Source organism: Tachypleus tridentatus, chromosome 1 (assembly GCF_004210375.1).
Source record: "Tachypleus tridentatus isolate NWPU-2018 chromosome 1, ASM421037v1, whole genome shotgun sequence".
NCBI lineage: Eukaryota > Metazoa > Arthropoda > Merostomata > Xiphosura > Limulidae > Tachypleus > Tachypleus tridentatus.
In genome coordinates, this window is record NC_134825.1 from 30,938,019 (window position 1) to 30,944,524 (window position 6,506).

Below are 6,506 nucleotides of genomic sequence, written 5' to 3' on the forward strand. Positions count from 1 at the left end.
TCGTACCCCTGCAGTTGCTTGGTTTAAAGAACTTTTCTTCCTTTGTCTTAAATTTTCATCATTAGGAATACAAGTAGTATATTATGGAAAACAACCAACTAGCATATTCAGCTAGACACACAGAAGAGGCCATTACTAGATGCACCTGAATTATTTTGAGACTTTGATCAGAATATTAATGTTTGAAGATAGAAAAGTAAATATATATTGCTTTAAAGACTAAATTAACCTGAAGTTACAAGATTTGTCAGGTGAGGCTAAAGATGTAACTAAAGAGCATGTTACAAGAGAGAGAAGAACCCAATTAGAGGTATAGAGAGGTCATGTACAAGTAAAGAGACAAAAAGACTATAAAAAGTGTTATCCCAAGACTGTTGTAAGTAGCTATAGTTGCAACATGACCATGTGTAAGTAGAGAAATCTCAAAGATCATGTAATTATAGCCACATGTGTTAAATATATGGGTAGTGTTATAGGTAACTAGGGGGACCAGAGTGATTTTAAAATAACATATAAAGAAGAATATAATGATTGAAGAACTGTGAGCATAAGAACAATATACAATGAGATATGTAAAAGTACCGTAAGAGTAATTTGTGCAGTTGAAGGTGTGAACATACTGTTATCAGCATGAAAAATATAATTGGCTATGATTGCAAAACAAACTTGTAAATTGAATGTGTTAACAGCAAGAACAGAGTGAGTAGAGATCTGTGATTATGAGATTGAAGTATGTAGCTGGAGACTTAACTTTATGCACTTAGAGACACGTTAATAGTTTATCTGTCATCACTTATAACAAGATGTGTGAAAACTGGACCTGTATCTAACTAGAGAAAAAACACACATTTAGCTATTGTTTCCAGATCTTGACTTGCAACAAATATGTACAAACTATAACTGTATGTAATTAGAGACAGAACATGCACATTTAACTATTATTGCAACAAATTCTATGAGAAGCTACAACTGTGCATAACTAGAAACAAGAAATGCACATTTACTTGTTATCATGAGGTCATGACTTGTAACTAAATGTGTGGAAACTAGAATTATGCATAACTAGAAATACAACCTTGATAGCTTATCTGTTAGTATAAGTTTATGATTTGTAATAAAATGATCAATTATATTTGAATACACAAGACTGTGTAGGTGGAAGGTGACTTTATTTATTGTGATGAAATCAGTTGTACAACTAAGGATATGACAAGACATAATGTAAGTACAAATACTAAATAGTGTTATTCTGTCACAAGATGACCCCAGTGGCACAGCAGTATGTCTGTAGACTCACACTGCTAGAAACTGGGTTTCAATACCTGTGGTGGGCAGACAATGGATAGCCCATTGTGTAGCTTTGTGTTTCATTCCAAACAAACATATCTGTTACAAAGTTGTCATATGTTGCTATAGACTTGAAACGATAGCAATAAGTCCAGAAAAAGACCCATAGTGTAAAAGTTTTAAAACAATCAATTATAGTTGAGTAAAAGAAAATTATCTTAAGAAGATATGCAAGGCTGTATGGTGCAACTGTTACAGAAGTATTTGGTTTAGGTAGATAGAATGAATGTGTGACAATTTCACAATGTTATGTTCTACACTTAGTCACAAGGTTAGAAACAGGACTGACTTTTCATTTACATCATAAGATTATATTGTGCAACTAAAGTCTGACTATGATTATTTATAAGCGAAGAAACAAATTAGATAATTAAGGTAGCATAACCAGATTATTTTTAGTCAGAAAGAAAAATTGATATAACTGCAGAGACAAAATATATTCTGTAATTGTTGTCACAAAATGAAGCCACAGACAGTAATGTCATCATTAAGTACAGTACTCGGGATTGTGATGAAACAAAATGAAGCCACAGACAGTAATGTTATCATTAAGTACAGTACTCAGGATTGTGATGAAACAAAATGGCCACAAAAATTATCCATTAAACTACCACCTTTAAAATGTCTGAATATTAACAATGACTAATTCACAATATTGGATTATCCAAACTAAAACTTGTACTCATAAAGTCACCTAAATATGTTTATGGAGGAAATCAGTATTTTACTATTTTAAGGAACTTTCAGCTAAACAATGAAGTAAAGACTTTGCAGGATAAGCTTACAAAAAATATAATGAACCTTATTGTTCTAATTCTTTCACAAAACTTTTCTGTCTGTGGTACCAACAATTCCTTTCTTATACCAAAAGAATACTAGTGTGGGTGTAAAATGGGTGATGCTCTACTTTGGGCATATAAATAGATATGAGGGTGCATTGGTAGAGATCTTGATGAATCACAAAATCATATTGGATATACAAACATCCCATACTTCGTATTACTGTCGCACATAAATATAGTTAATAGAAACAAAAACAAGTGTAATTAAAAGGTAAGTTTTTTTTTAAAGTAGAGATCTGTATATATCTAACCTAGCTAGCTATAGTAATATAGACAGTTTTAATGATACAAAAAGTATTGAAACAAGCAAGTCAAAACTACAAAACTGGGTTACTTAAAATTAAAAAAAAACATTATTTCTGCTTTACCTCAGACCAACATAATTATAGTACTTTTTATAGTGTAAAATTGAATTTTATATACTTCATGTTTTGTAGTTTTGATTTTATTGTTTGAATACTTTCATAACTGTAGAGTTAATATTTGCTAAGATTTATATACTTTTAAAAATATGCACCGTATTTTATTTATTCTTAGTGTGTTTTGTTTATGGCTTAAAAATTTATGATTAATTATATTATAACCATAAATTTTTAAGCCATAAACGAAACACACTAACATTAAATAAAATACGGTGCATATTTTTAAAAGGATCCTAGGGTACAAGCTACAGCATAAGATTATAAAATGTATCTAGGTTTTGGAGGTGACTGAAAACGTAGGACCCACATTGAGGTGGAGATACACCATCTATCAATCTTAACCTCCAATTTGGTAGTCTCCCATAAGAAGGTTAGAAATTTAGAAATTAGGGGAGTGAGATGTGGGTATTCAAGCCCACAACATCCACATCTATATCACTCTTCACTGCCTGCTGACAGTTGTGGGAAGGTGACTGCTCTCCCAAGTTAAAATAAGAATAAGAAAAGATAAACTTAAAAAGAGAAAATGAAAAAGTACTACCATTTGGGAGTAGGTAAGATAAAACTTACCTCTTGAAGTTAGCATTTCTTCCCACAATATGATAGAGGCACTAATTAACACAACATCAGTAAAGAGATAGTTTTCTGTGACTGTTGTGCTCTTATGTATCTAGGTTTGTATGTATGTGCTCTTTTCATAAAGTAGTGCCAAGTTCTTAGATGACTTTATTTTTAACTAAAAATAATTTTAGTAGAATTTCTCTGATTTTACTTTCTTTGTATTTATTTAATACATTTTTGTGTTTATTACAGAATAATTTAATAATTTTATCTAAAGTTTCTTTATTAAATCAATTAACTATTACTTCTCGTATCAGTATATCAACATTATTAATAAAATATTATAATTTAATTAATTGTAGGCAGTGAAGGGTGATGTAGATGTAGGATGTTGTGGGCTTGAGCACCCACATCTCACTCTCCTAATTCCTAATCTTCTTATGTGAGGTTAGCAAATTGGAGGTTAAGACTGATAGACTGTATCCCTACTGTAATGTGGGTCCTATTCTTTCAGTCACCTCCAAAACCTTGGATACATTTTAGAATCCCACATTGTAGTTTCTTGTACCCTAGGATTCTTTTAAAAATATGCAGCATATTTAATTTTAATGTGTTTTGTTTATGGCTTAAAATTTATGGTTATAATAAATATATGTTGATCACACACACATTGATCACAACTTGTCTTTATAAAGTTGAAAACCTTTTTATTATACTTGTATTGAACATTATTTGTTATAGAAGACTGAATATGAATTTTTTTTAAATAATTCCTCTGTTGTTTTTGTATGCTGTTAGATGAAGGTGAGTTATTCTTTTGTTTAGAATTTAATTTGAGTATAATGCAACTATTATTTGCAAAGAACAATGAAAAAAGGTGAACTTCTTTTAAAGAATCACTACAGCTTTTTAATCTACTCTTAACTAAAGTTGGTTACTTGAAGCATTTTTTTTCCTTCATTTGTGGTTATTATTCATTCATCACACAACATATTCCTCCACAAGAAAGGCAGTTATGGATGATGTGAAAAATAATGTTAGTTATCTACCCATTATGGCAAATGTGAGCAGACAATTTGTGAAATAAGAAGTGACTTTCAAAGAGTATTACACCTGTGCTCAAAATAAAATTGTAATAGGGAAATTGTTACACTGTATTGCATAGTTAAACAGTAGAATGCATATATCTTTACTGTGACATAATCTTAACTAGTTATATGTCTTTAAACATAATAGATAAACAGATTGATAACAAAAAATTCTATACTGTTTTTTGTCATTTGATTATAAAGGCTTAATAATGGTCTAGTTTGACATTATCATTAAATGAATTGTAACTAAATTCCAAGGCATTCTTATGATCACAATAAAATTCCTAACTTGTACAAGTTCTTATCCATTTTGAAAACTGAGCACAGAGTTGTAACTAAATTAACTTTTACAAATGTAAATGGACCAGTGTACAGTTAAAAACAGTTGTTATAATTTTAATTTTATGTATTTAAAAGACCTTAAAACAGTTGGAAGTACTTTGCATCACATTTTATTTTCAACACATCGTATAAATTTAAAATTAATAGCTGATATAAATTTAAAAATGTTGAATGTCAAGAAACTCTAGTAAAGTGGAGTTTTTTGTACAGTGTTAACATGTTATTTTGGCACTGATACTTGTATGTGAGATATTGTATTTATCTGTTTCTAATCTAGAATTATATATCGAAGATTGTGTAACCTAAGTAAAAAGTGTTTAACTGAAGATCAATCGTGTACTGCCTTGTCACAAGCTTTTCCTCGCTGCTTTTAATTGTATTCATAACTTATGTCATCATCAACTTTTCTTACAAATTACTTTCTGACTTTATCCATTTATGAGACACTTCTAACTTACTTGTACAATGTCTGTCTGTGAACTTGCTGCCTATTCTACACTCATCTGAACATCATGTTTGTGTCTTCTCAAGAATAATGCCAGTAGTTTTTTTGTACTAACATGATAAAAAAATATTTATCCTTTGCCTTTTTTCTCTCCTTCTTCTGTTCATTTTTTATTTCATTTTTCATATAACTGTTAATGTACCAGAAAATGAAGGGGAAAGGTGGAAAACCTCCCAAATTATATTACCATAAATATCTACTAAATTATATAAATGCACTGTGGTGGTTGTATCTTAAAATATAGCTGTGTTTAAATATTTCAAAACTAGAGGGAAAAAAATATGTTGATTAACTTGCCATGTGGATTAAAGTTATCAATAAGAATCATGTTAAAAACAGGCTGAAAAATTAGATAGAGGGTGTTTTAAGATTTTAATTGTTGACCATTGAAAATTTTGTAGAATATGGTGATGTGAATTTAGTCTCTTTGGACCATATTTGTACATCCATTTGCCAGTTATGAGACAGCTTGACAGATATCTTTGTACATCTGCAAGATAGATTTTTCATGAAATTTAAATGAAAAGGGATAATAAGCTGCTCAATAATTGGAACAAAATACAGTGAGAATTATTCAGAATGTCCAAATAGTGAAATTAAATAATACAAGTTGTGGTTTCTGTGTAAAATAAAATGAGTAACCCTTTTTATGGTATTGCTTACACATTGCTTGAAATTGTGATAATAGTTTGCTTTTTTATATATAATTGTTGGTGTTGTTGGAGATAGTTTTTGTTTTCTTTTATATATATACATTTGTGTATCATGATTGCCATCTAAAGCATTTATTGGGGTGGGTAAGTTGACCATAAAAAACAATGTTGCTCTTCAGTTATTGACCACACTATTTCTTTTAATTAAATATAAATACTTCTTGTGTAAATATTTGAATAATTTTTATGTAATGATTTTGTGTAATTTCTGTCCTAAACCTCACTGAGATATTTGTTTATGGTGGGTGTTTTTTTTATCCATGTATGTAGTACGTGTGTGCATATTGCTAAAATATATATACATGTGTATGTCTGTTTTTGTATGTGCTTTATGACATATATTTATATTAAAATTCAACTGATTCATATATAAGAACTTTCAACTTATTAGAATTTTTGTACTAACATTTGTTTGTAGCAAAACTTAATTATATTTATACTAATATAACATTAAGTTTAATAAATGGCTTGGAGTTGCTTAAATTACAGATGTTCTCATTAAGTATTTTACCAAACTTACATTTTAGAAATTATTTGTATAACAGTAATTCAAACTATCAAGTTTACAAAAGCAATTTGATTTAGTCTAATAACATGAATTTATGGTTAATAAACTGTATTAAATTTTGATCCAATAACCAAATAATCGAAAAAGTGTGATAAAGTTGGTGGAGCTACATAGT